Source organism: Brienomyrus brachyistius, chromosome 11 (genome assembly GCF_023856365.1).
Source record: "Brienomyrus brachyistius isolate T26 chromosome 11, BBRACH_0.4, whole genome shotgun sequence".
NCBI classification, from domain to species: domain Eukaryota; kingdom Metazoa; phylum Chordata; class Actinopteri; order Osteoglossiformes; family Mormyridae; genus Brienomyrus; species Brienomyrus brachyistius.
In genome coordinates, this window is record NC_064543.1 from 1,461,637 (window position 1) to 1,477,118 (window position 15,482).

The 15,482-nt window shown below is 48.0% G+C and overlaps 1 protein-coding gene across 4 annotated transcripts in view; it reads left to right on the plus strand.

Moving 5' to 3' along the window:
* Positions 1 to 15,482, plus strand: part of LOC125751881 (D-glucuronyl C5-epimerase B) — a 40,358-nt gene that overhangs the window by 7,580 nt on the left and 17,296 nt on the right. For all 4 annotated transcript variants that reach the window (XR_007400804.1, XM_049031281.1, XM_049031279.1 and 1 more), the window contains exon 2: positions 14,107 to 14,198. The gene's annotated coding sequence lies outside the window, so the exon portion shown is untranslated. The remainder of the gene's footprint in view (positions 1 to 14,106; positions 14,199 to 15,482) is intronic.

Below are 15,482 nucleotides of genomic sequence, written 5' to 3' on the forward strand. Positions count from 1 at the left end.
AGTCTTTCAGATTTCATTTCCTCTGCCATATAAGTATTCCGGAGAATTCTATCAGGTTGTTGCATCATTCATCCACAGGAACCGGAGTCATACCTGTATTGTATGCGACTGTCACTGAAGAGAAAATGATTCACATCCTGGTGGAATCTTGTAGCTTAATAGGGACAAAATCTGTGCCCAGTTCTATACAGAAATGTAAAGCGTTCCCTTTGTAGGTGCTGGGATTAATTTGTTTGCAGATCAGCCTTCTAAAGGTGGCAGTAGGAAGTCATGTACTTGAAATATCAAAATGTCGTAACTTGTTCTTGCCTTTGCGTAAAGCAAAGGAACATAATGCAAGTATTGGTACATGTGAAATTATCCATTCTCTCAAACATAGATCGAGCGTGCATTAGGGGAATTTATAAAAATATAAAAAAAAAACTAATTTTGTCCATCAGTTTACAGTGTAAAAGAAACTTATTTGGCATGAAATTCATCTTAAGTCTATTCAATTTAAAAACACGATGCTTGTTTATCAAAATCATGAAAGTGTCCAGATGCCGTATTATGTTATGTGATGTCTATGATTTCTTAATGCATAATTGAGTTTCTCTCAGGATATCTGTTGCATTTAAACCAGTAATTTTCACCATGGGACACTTTTCATGGAGAATTTCTGTACCATCACCCACCCAGCCCATGTCATCATCTTGGGTTCTCCCAGGGCACCTATCCAGTGTTGAAAACTGCAGAGAGAGACCCCAGACGGCCCCGATTCTCCTCTGGGCGGGGCACCCGATTGTGTCCCCCTTTCAGATGCGTACAGCCAGCCTGGTAATAAAGATGGCCGTCATTGCCAAGACTTCAGGACAAACAGATGTGTCATTCCTTCTCCATTATTCAGTGGATGGCATCATCGGCAGCCGCGTGAAAAGCTGTCTAATGGGCGTAATGGGGCTGCTGTCCAGACCCTCCTGCATGCCGCCGCGCGGGAGAAGCGGCTGATGTGAGCGGGGCTTCATCCGGCGGCCTCGTCCCACTTAGCCGGGCGCCGCGGCGACAGGCCCCGAGCCACCTGTCTGCTTATGCCACTCCTGTGGAGCTGCAGGGATGTGGCGTATTGACTAAAAGTCAATTGTTAGCACGAATCGGCTCTTCCTCCACTGTGGCTGTCATTTAAGCCAAGGCAGAGAGACTGGCTCTTCCTCTCCTGTCACCCCCCATTGCCCCTATCCCCGATTTTCAATTTTTTCTTTGGTCTTGTAGCTGTCTTGACATTCAGTCCGGATCAGATGTCAAAGGCAGTCTGCACTCCCCAGTGGATTTTTGTGATTACGGTTTAAAGTCTTATACAGCTCAGCCGGTATTTTTTTCCCTTCACCCACCATTATTCTTGGTTAAAGGAGATGGAGTAGGATTGCTGTCTGTGTGTATTAAGTTGCCCTCCTCCAGCATGTCTGGCTGGTTCTTGCAAGTCTGCCTGTTTGTAGGCTCGGTGTATTCCTGCCTGTCCGGCTTTGTCTGGAGACTTTTGTTGTTTTTGAGGTATGTTTATTGAAAGTTTTATTAATGGCTGCTGGGTTTCGTTTCTCATGTTCTTGTACAGTGATGCACACTCTGGGTGAGTCTTTCAGACGTTTGGCCCTGAAAGACCTAGTTTTCCTCCTTGGTTGGTTTGTTTGTGTGTCTGTTTGTTTTTGAAAACTGTCCAACTGGTATCGGGCTCTTTTCCTCATCCCCAGTACTGGCTGCATCTCCAGTATGGTTTAGCTTTGACGGAGCTGGGATGGGTGCTCTCCTCTCCTGCCTCTTCTTTGTTGTGTGGCCACTTTGTCGCTTCATGTTGGGGGGTGGGGGGTTGGGCACTGACTATGGACCTTGGGGTCAGCAGGGGTGTCTTTTTACACTTGAATCGACGTGCTGAGAGCAGGTGCCCTGCTGTCGTGCCCACTGGGCTCGGCTGCCAGGCAGCACACAGGTCCGTGGTACTTATGCACTGAAGAGTAACTTAACATGGATACGCCACACACTCCCGATTTGTTACCGTGAACGAAGATGCCGAGTTCAAAACATTCTTTATTTACCACCCCAAAAAGGCAGAAGTATGCTTTTGTTCATAGTAATCAATAAATGAAGAATAGTATTTTATTAAGGGTTTTTACTAAAAGGTATTCGTATCAGGCAGGTGTCGTTTTGGTTTTCCCTTTATTTTAGTTTATACTTAGCGTTTTGTCTGTGATGATGATAACCTTCCCTTCCATTTTACAAACTAGTGCAGTTTATGTTGTGATCTCTACCATACAGATTTCATAACTTTTATCCCAGGGCTGAACCTGTCTGAATTCTTGATCAGTCGCATGCTTGTTTATAAACTCTGCCGTTCTCAGATGACCTTGTTGTAACCGGCGGTTGCCTTCCTGTCAAATCGGCCAGCTTCTTCCTCCAAGCAGGCAGACGTTACCTTTATGGGCTTTGTGTGATTTCCAAATGCTCGCCCTCTAAACAGCTCCGTTATGAAACCAGCTCCCTCTGGGCTAAAACGCAGCATAAAGGGCAGGAATGTGCCCGTTGCCGATCTGTTCAGATAAAACACCTTGGCTGCCTGCAAATTAAAGGCTCCTTAGGAGTTATTGGACTGAGACTCGCGGGCAGAGGTAGTTACATGTATATTCCAAATAATCCGGTTGGGTTTATTACGGTTTATTTTTAATAAGAAATCTATGCTGTTGCATTCAGAAACTAGGGATGTAGTTTGTGTGAGTGGAGGGGTGGTGTTTAATCACCTCGGTGATGCTCAGGCTAGCTGCATGAGCACATTGGGTCCGTCCAATTAACACGCTCTTTTTAAAAAATTTTCTTTATCTGGTATTCGATTTTAGGGCAGTACGTATGAACCCCTGATTGGTCAACAGTTTTCTCTTCTCCAGTTGAGGCATGTTATTGCTTTTCAAGCTGCTCTGATGTGGGGAGTCTCGCATGCCGTTGTGGCGCCTATCGCAGTGTGTGTAGGTGTCGTACGTTTGCTATTCCTGATGCTTGCACGTCGCCTGTGAGCATCGCCGTATGTTGTTTTCACAGCATGCTTCTAGCTTAAAATCAACAGTCGGTGTTAGTTGACAAACTTGTGCCAATATTTCTGCGTGGATTATATTTGCTCCCCTTCTTATTTAATCCCCCTCTTGTTTTGCTTTCTATATATATATTTTTTTGCCTCCCAGGTGACCCGATTAAGCAGTCAGTGTAATTTCTATAATGTGAGATGGTCCGTTGCCCTAATGGCTGTCTGTCTCTGGGCATTCGCGACCTTGTACGACCTCTGTCAGCCTTGAAGCGCTCTGCTTGCTGTCAGCCATTTCGGAGCTGCTCCGGTGAAACGTGTCGAGCGTCAGCCTCTCCGGCGATGCCGGTGTTTGCAGCGCTTTGGATCTTTCACTTAATGGCCTCTTAAAAGCGAAGAACATTCCCCGGAGACGTCTCGGGTTTTAAAGAACGCACTTTAAAAAGCAGTTACACTCCCATTTTTTTCCCTGCTGTTTGAACATGGCATTTGATGTGTTGAGAGCCTGAGATGTGACCGTAAATTACGGGAAAAGCTGCAGACGGCTCGGGCTGCTCCTGAAAGCCGGTGTGCATAAAAAAACACGTTTGGTGAAGCTGAAATGTTGGTGCGTTTGTGAATGTTCTTTCAAGAAGCACGGAAGACTTAAGGGCCGCAGAAAGGATTCTCCGGTTTGTGTTTATTTCTTGGCCTCGACTACCTTCGTCAGTCTTGCTGTAGCCACTCATGCTTGTCATGCTCTACTGGAAAACTATGTCGTTCCTGCTGTAATGAGGGCGTCACTAGTGATCAGAAGTGATCACTCGCTCCAGTCTCCCTGATGTGAGTTTTTCTACTTTCCTGTCGTAAATGATGCCAAAGATTCCCTTGATGACATTTTCATTAAGATCTTGTTAAAGCTGGTGTAGGTTCTTCTACCCCCCCCCCCCCCCCCCCAAACTCGCTCTCTGAAGCGCCTTCTGTCTTTCGGGGGCGAGGCATCTGTCTTGGGCTTGTCTCTTTTTCTTTTTTTTCTTCCTTCTTTTCTGGAACAGTCTTGAGCTCTCCTGACTTGCTTCTCTTCTGATTTTGCCTCTCTCTGACTTGCAGATGACGAGTCTCTGCGTTTTCTTGTGGTGGAAATACGGTCTTCAGTGTTAATTTGCGTGTACGATGTTCTCAGTTTTGCCCTCTGCCAGCTGACAGCCCCAAATCTGTGAATATTTCTTTAAAAATATTTATCACTCCTTTCTCTTAAGTCTCCCTCTATTGTGTGTGTGTGCATGCACTCCGTCCTTCAAGGAATGGAGTTGCGGTTGGAGTCTCAGATGAGCTCCTCTGACTGAGTTTATTGCTGTGTAATGTATCAGTTTGCGCCCCGTTGCTTTGTTAAGCTTCTCTGAACCTTTTCTTTGCCACCCCAGCATACTCCATCACCTTTGCATGCGCCATTGTTTGGTGCGGGGACCCGCCTCTCCATATGAAAGGATATTTAGCTGCTGTGATTAGGGACTTCCTTATTTAAATGCCTGGTGCCTGGAGTTTTTCCCCTTCTCTTAGGAAAGCATTATGCGCTGGCATTGTGCTCTGCCTTTGTTATAAGAGCCGCCTTGGAGAGCGGGCCACGTCCGTCTGCTTTTTGAAACTCTCTCCCGAAAATCCTTTTGATCTCACATGCAGCCATTTAAATATTTTAGACCGTGCAGGGTGAGGGGGGGGAGAGACGAGGTGCCAGAGATGAGGTCGTAATCTGACGGTGTCTGGCTTGGTTTCACTGCCTCCGAGGAGAGCCCCTCAGCGCCTTGCTGGCAGGGCGAAGGAGAGCCACTTCACCTCAAGCGGCTCACAATCTAATCCTGCTGGCAGGCGGGAGGACAGCTGGGGGCCTCCTTCTCCTCCAAGTGGGCAGGCTCCTCATCCTCCTTTAGATAGGCGGGCGGGCTGGCAGGTGGGTATGAGCCTCCTTCTCCTGGCAGACATGGGCCGCCTCCTCCTCCTCTGCATGGACAGATAGCCAGGGACCTCCTCCCTTTCCTCCTCCTCCAGGCAGGTGTGGGCCGCCGCCTCCTTCTCTGCATTGGCAGGCAGCCAGGTACCTCCTCTTCCTCTTTTTCCCTCCTCCTCTGGGCAGGAGTGGGCCTCCTCTTTCTCCTCTTTTTTTTTCCTCCTCCTCTGGGCAGGCATGGACCACCTCCTCTTCTGCGCAGGCCGGCAGAGCTGCCTAATCCCGTAAGGGGGATAACCGTGGCAGTCTGTGGGGGGGGGGGGGGGGGGTCATCCCCAAATGTATGCTAAGCCACCAAGAGGACCTTCCAGATTTACTAACTATATTCCTGAGAGCCCTTGACAGCCGCGACGCGTCTCTGAATGTCTGATGCCGACGATTAAAAGGCCCTTTTGTCCCTTAAATGGAGCATCCAGCGAGCAGATTGTTCGCACACATGGATACCGGAGGCCTGGCGAGGCGGGTGCGAGGCGGTGAGAACCAACCAGCCCTGAGGGCTGTGCCATCCTGCCCAGGAAGGCCGGGCTGCCCTTCCCCAGGGCACTTTCATTAAGAGCAGAATGTGTCCCACGCTAATGGGCTCTTGCAGGGGGTGTGAAAGGAGAGTGCAGCTAAAGCGAATGAACAAAAACAAGCCCATCAAAGACTCTATTACAGTGGATGATGGTAAACGTCATGATGCCCATAAGAGCACTCAAGTGGGTTTGCTGCTTGTTTGTTTGTTCGCAATATTTGTTTGCTTGTGAGAACGTCCTAATTATCTTCGGTATCTCGCTAAACTCATAAAGTATTTATCAATTGTGTTGCTCTGCTGCTCCAAACATAGCGATGGTTTGTGTTTGGAATTGGCTGGGAGCGATGGCACACAGGTTGGCTTTCGGAGATGATTTACTGGTATGAGTCCCAAGCCAAGGCGTCCTGAATCCAATCTCTCTCTTTCGTCCCCCGCTGATCAGGCGTGGCTATATTGCGTGATCCTCCTTGCTGGGAGCGTGGTGTCTCTCTTGCGTTATCTTAGCCGGTGTGAAGTTCAGAGCACTCTGTGTTGATCTGTGTGGTTTCCCTAATGTTTACCTACAGCTCAGCCACAGCTGAACGTTCCTCTGACTTTCTTTTAGTTCACTGTCCCTTGGCTGTATTCGTTACACAGACTGTCCTCTGGATTATAAGTCTTTCGGTCGGAGGGGAGGGATGTGCAGTGGGCAGCTTTTGAAGCAGGGCAGCTTTTGAAGCACTGCTTCTGACGTTCATTTTCTCTATTTAATCAGTGCTTTAATTTGAAACATTTCATGTCGGATTCAAATCAGCGCCAAAGAGGCGGGTGTAGTCTTGTTTCTGCCGACGCGTATTAATGTTGCCCGGTGTTCTCCCATCTCTCTGAGTGGCGCCGGTCGTCCTGGTCCTGCCTCGCGGCGATAACGTTCCTCTACACCGCCTCGCCCCACTGTTTTGATTTGTTTCCTTAGCAGGATGGGTGGGGGGGGCGTGCCTGCAGAGAGAAGATGCCGGTTTGAGCCCCCATGTTTCCAGACTCAGTTTTACGGTTCGCTGAGGTCACAGTAGGTGCCCGGTGCACAAAACGGGCCTTGAGGGATGTTGTGTTAAAAACACGGTGATACATTTAAGTCCTTTAAATGTAAAGTGCGACAGTGCTGATTTTCTCTGGCCGCTGCTGTCAGCAGTTCTGCTAACTGATACAAATAGGACCTGGTTGTCCAAGCTGTTCAGGTATCAAAATTCAAATGTCTCATAGACAAACAAGACGCTGACATTTTCAGAAGAAATATTCGCCCCAAACACCACATTGGCCCAGCAAATGTCTATGTCCATTTCCAGGTTTAGCGAGGACCACAAAACAGGGTGGACTGGAGGTTCAAAGTACCGGCAGAGATTCTCACTGACCATAATGAAATTCCTCTAAATAATTCAGAATGGATTATTGTTTAACAGCAGTAGCTGTGATGTGTGGCACTCCCAGGCTCGGTGAAGGGGGTGGTAAGCGTGGTGGGGTTCGTGTAAAGGCTCTCGAGGCAGGTGATGATAATTATGCTGTAAAAAGGCTGCATTTAACCTGAGTGCCCAAAGGAACGCCTGCGATCCCTCCCCCAGCTTCAGTCTGCATGCGAACGCTGCAGCAGAGCCCCGGGCCACACGGCTCCTGTGGGTCTGTGTAGGCTGGGGGGGGGCTTCTTGGTGAAGTGGAGCTGTAGCTGCTGCTTCCAGAGGCTTTCCCACACTGCTTTCCATATTAGTCTCTCTGCACAGAGACCTGATCTGTCTCCCGCAGGTCCAACGGAGACTCTCAAGCAAGGACTCTCTCTGTCTCTCTCTCTCTCTCTCTCTCTCTCTCTCGCCCCTCTGCTCCCTCCCTCACTCTGTCTCTCTCTGTCTCTCTCTCTCTCTCCCTCTCCCCCCCTGCTCCCTCTCTCCCCCCTCTCTGTTTCTCTCTCTCTCCCCCTCTCTGTTTCTCCCATTCTCTCTCTCTCCCCTCCTGTCTCTTCCCTCTCTCTCACTCTTTCTGTCTCTCTCTCTCTTGCTCTGTCTCTCTCTCTCTCTCTGTCGCTCTCTGATTCTCCCACACACTCTCTCTCTTTGTCTCCCCTCCTATGTCTCGCTCTCTGTCTCTGTCCCATGTAGCAGGTGTGAGGTATAAATATGAGTTTTCAGGCCTCTGCATGCTTGTGGCCCTGAGTGCTCTGGGTTTGCAGCTGAGGTCTGGCTTGATACCATTGAAGCCTTGTCTCGCATTTCTCTCTGTGAAACCCTGCTACAGAGGACTGGGTGGCAGTGGGACACACACAGCTGTCTAAGACGGCTGGCAGAGAGGCACCGATCCACAGCCCGCTGGGTGGGCTACTGCTTTGCCCATCATGGGAGACCGGGGCTGGTCCTTTTGTCTTGCCATATTGTGGCTGTGGCCTCTCCGCCTGCGACAGGACCGGCTGGCATGCCTGACCCCTCCTGTGAACAGATGGCACTGGCGCAGGAATGTGACCTGGATGCAGGGTGTAGCACAGCTGTGTTCGGCCTCAGTGCTGTTGTGGGGCGGCCTGAGCCACGATGGCAGGGCTGCTGAGCGTTTTGGCTCTGCCCTGTGGCTTTGACACTGCCGGCTGCCTAGCGGGCTGCTGCTCTCTGGGATGCCCTCCCTCTGTTCCCCCCAGCCGCTGCCGTGTTCCCTGTGTGGCTCCTCCCTAGCTTAGCCTAGAAACCTGCCAGCCTCCCCAGGGAGTCCGGAGACTGGTTTAGTACAGTGTGAAACCCCCACCCCCCACCACTGAGTTAAATGCTTGGCTTACAACGAGTAGTTAGACCTGCTAAATGGGAAGAGTTTCACATCCTCACTGGCTGCAGTGGGGGCTGTAAAAGCAGCCATGTGAGTTAAAGCTGTTTTAAGTGGGGTGGCAGTGGAGTTTCGAGGCTTTAAGCGGAATGCCGTGCTGCCCTTTTGGCATGAAGACCCCGCGGTGATGGGAGGGGCCCCCCAGAGTGGCCCCGGGAGCGGCTTAGGCTTCCCCGGTGTCGTGCCCATCTCCCAGTTGCCGAATACAGCTGTGACTCTTTCGCTTTTTCACACATTCAGGCTGCATAGTCGTGTTTTGGTGAGAGTGGCAGGGCTGTAGGACGTTTAGCTGTCTATGCGTTTACTCTGAGTAGTAGTGGTGGTGGTAAATATTGCTGTTATCTGAAGCAACATTACTCGTAGCTGCTTTTTTTTTTTTTGGTCGCAGTGGCTCAGGGTCTAACAGCAGAACTTCTCAGGAGCTTGAATCAGCAGTGTTTAGGTCTGTCCCCTTAACCTGCGTGTTGCTGGCACTTCTGTGCCTGTGGTTCTGTGCCTGTGGTTCTGTGCCTGTGGTTCTGTGCGTGCGCACCTGCTCTCTTCGTTAGTGGCCTCCTGAAAAGTAGACCTGGTTTCCTTTCCACTCGGCCGATTTCTTGGTGCCGCTGTGCTGTTTTCTGCTGGACAGCTTTTCAGGTCACTCTGAAGCGGGCAGCGATGCCGCCTCCTGTGTGGAGCAGGGCAGCTCTCAGTGGGCGATGGCATCGCAGGGATGTAACGCTTCATCCTTTCTTATTGTGAATAGGCCCTATATCTTGTCTTATCGCCCACCACATGAGAACCCAGGCTGTCATTTTGCTTGTTGCCTGAAAAGCGACATCAGAAGTGTAACACCTTCGATGGCCCTGTTCTTTTACGGAGACTCTGTGTTACCCTCCCCTTAATGTAAGGGGGGGGTGACACGGCCCTTAACGTAACAGCCAGAACATTCCACGGTGTAGATTAACGACCCACCCCCACCCCATTTGCGTCTCTCCTGACAGATTATTGGTCCCAGTCCGCAGTGCAAACAGCTTATGACTTGCGGGTTTGTCGTGGCCTCAGTTACGATAACGTGTTTGTTTTTCCCCGTGTCTGTAATCGCCAGTCCAGGGCTTGGAAATCGATAGCCATTGATGTGAAATATGGTTTAGGTCCGTTCAAAAACCATTATAGCGATCATTTTTATTTTGCAAAGTTTCGCGCTGACAAGTTGCTCTCTCAGGAACAGCCATAAATCAAAATTTGCCTCAGGAAACGTTAAGCCTAATTAAATATTGCATTTTTAAAAACCTCTTACAAATTTAAGTGACATTTTACAGCCTGTCTGTCATTGGATTGGCCTCCCACAGTGGGCTGTGTGGTTATAGTGAGGCGTTTTAATTGTCCTGTAAGCAAAAGAGCCTGATGGCAGTAGGAAAATGATTTCTTTAAGCTCCTTGTTGTTAAATGTGTGCCATGGCCTTAGTCACTGTTAATGAGGACAAAGGGCGAATGGTACTAACATGTAATGAAAATCTTTGCGTCTTGTTTAGTGGGAAAGAACAGAATCACGGATTTCAGGGTGTCTGCAGTGAACAGTAAGGAAATCCATCTTTATCACGAAATGTCACAAGATGGCTGTTTTTAAACTTGCAGGCAGTGAACACCCGCCTCTCTCTTGCACGCGTGTGTGCAGCCTCTGAGTCTGGCAGCGCAAGTTTGGTTCCCGAGAAAATGCTTTGTTCCTGACTTTGTTTGGGATTCTCCATTTAGTAACCTGTTTCTGAAAGCCAGAAGGATCCTGTAAACTGCTAAATATATGAAAAATATTATGTTGGCCTTTTCTGTTTGCAGTATTATTCCATTAATTATGTTTACTAACTGTGATAAGCTCCAATGAATAATGTCAGCATTAAAGTGTATTTTGGCAGTAATAAAGTAAAAATCAAGCCACCTGCAGATGTGGCAGCAGATGCCTCTTCCGATGAAACATCGCAAAATTAAATCTGCCTGTAAATGCAGTCTACGTGATATTCTGTTTCGGAAATTAAAAGAATACTTTTCCCCGTGCTGCTTTACCTTTAAGAATGATCACTATTCATTCACAGAATTATGGGGGCACTTTTTAAAAATGCCAGTTAATGCATTAAGGTCTGTTTCTACATGGAATGAGCCCAGATTAAAATGTCGACCGTAATCACCTTGTGACAACACAAGTAAACACAAAGTATAATATTGTGCCATTATCTGTATGTGTGTCATGCCATCCGTATGTGAGAGACAGCAGTTTTATTTAGCTCTTAATGTTAAATGCAATAGTTGATTGATAAAGTGACAGCTTCATCAGTTTTGCAAATGAACTAGTTTAGTCTTTTTTTTATTTTATAATTTTTTTTAAACATCCCTTTTAGAAGCTGTTGAAATATTTGGGAAAATGAAAGGCAGTGTCTTACAACTGTACCTGCAAACCAGCCCCTTTAACGAAACTGATATTGCTTCGATATTTTTAACCTGTGAGCCGTTCAGCAGTGTTTTAAAATGAAACAAAACAAGTAGCAGTTATTCTTCACCTTTATCAGCCACCCTGTGAGTAGTGGTGTGATGTTCATGAACAATCCAAATCTTCTGAATGGCTCTTGGGTGCAAAAGAAGGGAACAGAGCTGTTTTGAGGGCCCTTGTTTTTATTGTTGCACCCGGATTTCACGTCCAGACCCAAATACACTCCACTGTCCTTTACGTGAACGGTGAGAACCAGCCAAAAGAGCTAGATGTTGTCATGTTAGCTTTCTTAAAGGCAGAATGATCAGGATTTGTGCACAACAGACTAAAATCTGTGTTGCACAAAAGTTCAATATCCTTAATCTTTATTGGGCCAATAAAAGAGTTTCTCAATCTTATTGAAATGTTGCCGTATTGTCCTAGTAATTATTTCACAGATAAATGTCATAACCCACCTCCCCCTAAGAGAGAGCCTATAAGGGATGGAACCACAAACCATAAGGTCCGGCTCCATCCATTGCTGGCCGTGAGACGCTGACTGAACGGTTTGATTTTAGCTGTGAATTCTGGGAGTCTGTGCAACATCATAACATAGCTCTCACATTGTTTACAACCAGGAAGGATATATATAAAAAATTAACCCTAATTTTAACGCAAAATAAAAGAATATTGATATAAATGATATTGTGTCATCCTGTGTCTCATTTTGAATGTACTGGTATACTGGACGCTTAGGTGTATTATGTGGGTGGGGAAGCCATGGCCAAGCAGGCGATCTGTAGCCACGCCCCCTGGGAGAGTGTTACACTCCCTCTGAAGGGTGTTGTAGCAGTTTTACACAGTGCGTAGTCACAGTTGCATAAAGTCATGTACTTCGTATTATAACGGCGCTGTTTGTATGAAATTCTGTGTTAGACGGAATTGTAAGTTAAATTAAACGAATAAAAATAAATGATGGCTTACTGTAGGATCAAATGTCCTACTAAATAATGTATATAATTCAAATTCTGTGCTCGCATCATAAATTTGATGGGTGGAGTTCTGTTCAGGCCCTTGGGTTGTCGCCTCTGTAACCCTTAATTACGGCGGTTTAAGTGCAGTACGTGATGCTCTGTTGCTGATTAGCGTTGCGCTTCTGCGTCATTCTTCTCGGTTGTATTAGCTTTTTTTTTTGGACTAGTAGGAATGTTTTGTAAAAATATCCTAGGTGCAATTTCTCGCTCCGCATGTCTCCGAGACATCATAATCATTTTCATTCTTGCAGTTTAAATCGCTGACAGGTTTGAGAAATTTAGGAACTGTTTTTTTTTTTGGTTTATTTTATAAATGCCCAAATATTTATTACCACAAAATCACACTGCTAGGACCGCATGCTATATGCCTGCCCTATTAGCATATTCAACAAAATACGTTTTTATTTCTTGCTATGCCATCCGGATATTTTTTTGCTGTATGTTCTTACGACCCCCACCGTATTTGTATAATTTTTTTATTTTTTTTTTACTTTGTATCATTTTCTCATTTCGAAAAACAGTTTTTACTGTGTTTGAGGCAGGCTATTTGCATAACCAATCGGCAAAGAAAGCGTTTCCCAGCCCCGAGTACCAAACCAGTGCCCCAGCTGGTTTGGCACTATAGGCACTGGAATTTTTATAGTACTGGTACTCGACTGGAAATCAGTGGAAAAGGGAAAGTACCGAAGTACTGTACTTGGTGCAGAGGAAAACTGCCCTTATAGGCAGAAGTTGAAGACGCATGTGGTTTTGGATGGACTGAGAGCCCTTATGATGCCAGTCATCACGGCCCGTGGCACATTTCTAGTGCCGCATTTCCGGTAGCACGCATTCATGATAGAAGACTGCAGCCACTGTGATCTTTAAAGCATCAAAATAAGCCGACAGCAGTGGTGACAAAGCACCTGGTTTTAGGGTCTGTCACGAGAGGAGGCTGCTCTTTATGTGGTTTGTTTGCCGTTGGGGTGGGACGCGACGACGCTGAAGCGTGCGGGAGCTGCATTCGGGAGGGAAATTCCCTGTGTCTCCTAGCAACAGCCCTAGATCATCTGTGCCACCCACACTACTGGATGCCGCGTCTGATGGCCAGGTTTACGCGTGCATAGTCTCTGTTACACACACGCACACACACACACACACACACTACTGGATGCCGCGTCTGATGGCCAGGTTTACGCGCTGTTGCACACACACACACACACACACACACACACACACACACACACACACACACACACACACACACACACACACACACACACTACTGGATGCCACGTCTGATGGCCAGGTTTACGCATGCACAGTCTCTGTTACACACACACACACACACACACACACACACACACACACACTACTGGATGCCACGTCTGATGGTCATGTTTACGCATGCACAGTCTCTGTTATACACACACACACACACACACACACACACACACACTACTGGATGCCACGTCTGATGGCCAGGTTTACGCATGCATAGTCTCTGTTACACACACACACACACACACACACACACACACACACACACACTACTGGATGCCACGTCTGATGGCCAGGTTTACGCATGCACAGTCTCTGTTACACACACACACACACACACACACACACACACTACTGGATGCCACGTCTGATGGTCATGTTTACGCATGCACAGTCTCTGTTACATACACACACACACACACACACACACACACACACACACACACACACACACACACTACTGGATGCCACGTCTGATGGTCATGTTTACGCGTGCACAGTCTCTGTTACACACACACACACACGTGCACGAACGCACTCACGCACACGTGTGTGTGAATATGCCCGGCAGGACCTCTTTACCACCTGTTGACAAAGTAGAATCCCTCGTCTCACTCCTGTCTGCCCAGACCTTTGCAGTGTCGACCACTAGTTGCAGAGCTTGTTCCCCAAATCTGTCACAGTAGATCTCAAGGATGGAGATCCTACTGGGAGGCGTGAAAGGTTAGGGAAATGCGCACATAGAATATTTATTAACAGATGTATCATTATAGCAAATAAAAGTTCGAAATACCAGCTTCAAATGTCAGCCTTTGTGTCTGAGTTTCTGTGTGAAACTTGTGAAACTCTGAGCATTAATTACTGGGGAAGGTGGCAGTGATGCTGGTGTTAAAGCAGAATGTAGTAGGCTGCCAGTCATATACAACGATGGATCTGGTGGGGGTGGGACAGGTAATGTTCTCTCCCCCAGTTCTCATGATGTACCCCTCCCCTCTTCTCTTGCAGGTATGAAGTGACCTATAGAGGGAAGAGGTCGGGTGACTTCTGATTGGCTACGATGAGCTTCCTGTCAGAGTTCCACTGTTGAATGGATCTGGGTGAGTGTCTGGTGAGCTCAGCGTTCAGAAGAAAACTTTGCAGAAAAATGAACCTTAAAAAATAAACAAACCAAAACAGATTAGCGCAGCGTGCTTTTAGCCTCCTCGCGGTATTAATGTGCGTGTGACGTCTGCTGGAGGGCGATAACACAAATCAAATGGCTTATTATTGCAGTTTTTTGTGCTAGCCTTCTATTGGTTGTAATGTCTTGGGAGGTGTTTAATATCGAGGCCATTTTTGGTAATGACCCCCTCCTTAGCGCTGCGGGGTTGCTCCCTGAGCTCAGGTATAGATTACGTCCCTCTTTAATACCGCGCCCCCCCCCCCGCCAAAGCTTTTCGGTAGAGGACGCTGCCGGCCGTGGGTGGGGTTCCTGATGCCTCGCAGGAGGCTCACCCTCTCCTCCTGTTGTGTGAGGAGGGGGCGCCGTGTGCCATAGTGCCCCTTAGGCCTGCTGCTGCCTGGCATATCATTAGCCTGGTTAAGGTCCATTTAGGGGGGAGGCGCTTAATCCAAATTGCCGCAGCGCCTGCGTTGGTCTTGTGCGTAGATGAGATGCCAGACTCGAGGATTAAAGGGAGGTGCAGCCCTCTCCTCAGCTGCTGAGAAGGAGCTCCGTGGACGTGGTCGGGCGATGCTTCCTCCTGCCTATTGATGCTCATCCCTTTCCCTCCTTTCATTCTCTCACTGAAGGCATGACTCCAGCAGTTGCACCCCCTTCAAAGCCGGCCTGCTCCCCTAGCGCCACCTAGTGGGCCATCCCAGCGTCTGCTCGGGATTTTGCCGGAGGCACTGTGTGCCATTCGCGCCACATCATCAGGTCACATGGTGCCTCAGCACACGCACCTTTTAACCGGGACGTTGCCAGTTCAGTTCCCGGACTGATTTACTCTTAACAGTGTTTCACCTGTAAGGCTGTGAACGGATTAGCCAGCTGAATAAATGCACAAGACTGTGCATTGCAGGGGTAGGAGCGTCAGCTAAGGTAATGGTAATGAATGACAAAGTTAAGTGGCTGCCTCCTATATCGCCATGCTCTGTTCTAATATTTGAGCTGATGTCGGCTTTTGATCCTCGTTCTCTGGAACCTTCTGTGGCGCCAGGCCTCCCTGGGCCTCCCTCCCTGTTCTCTTGGAGCCCTTCTCTGACCTCTGTGGCTCCGCCCTTCACGTTCACGCTGATGACCCTTTATTCCCGCCTGTTTCTGTAGCTTTCATCGCCCCCTGCTGGCATCTGCCATCTCCACACACATTCCGTGGAAAATTACGTTTACTCCATTTAGC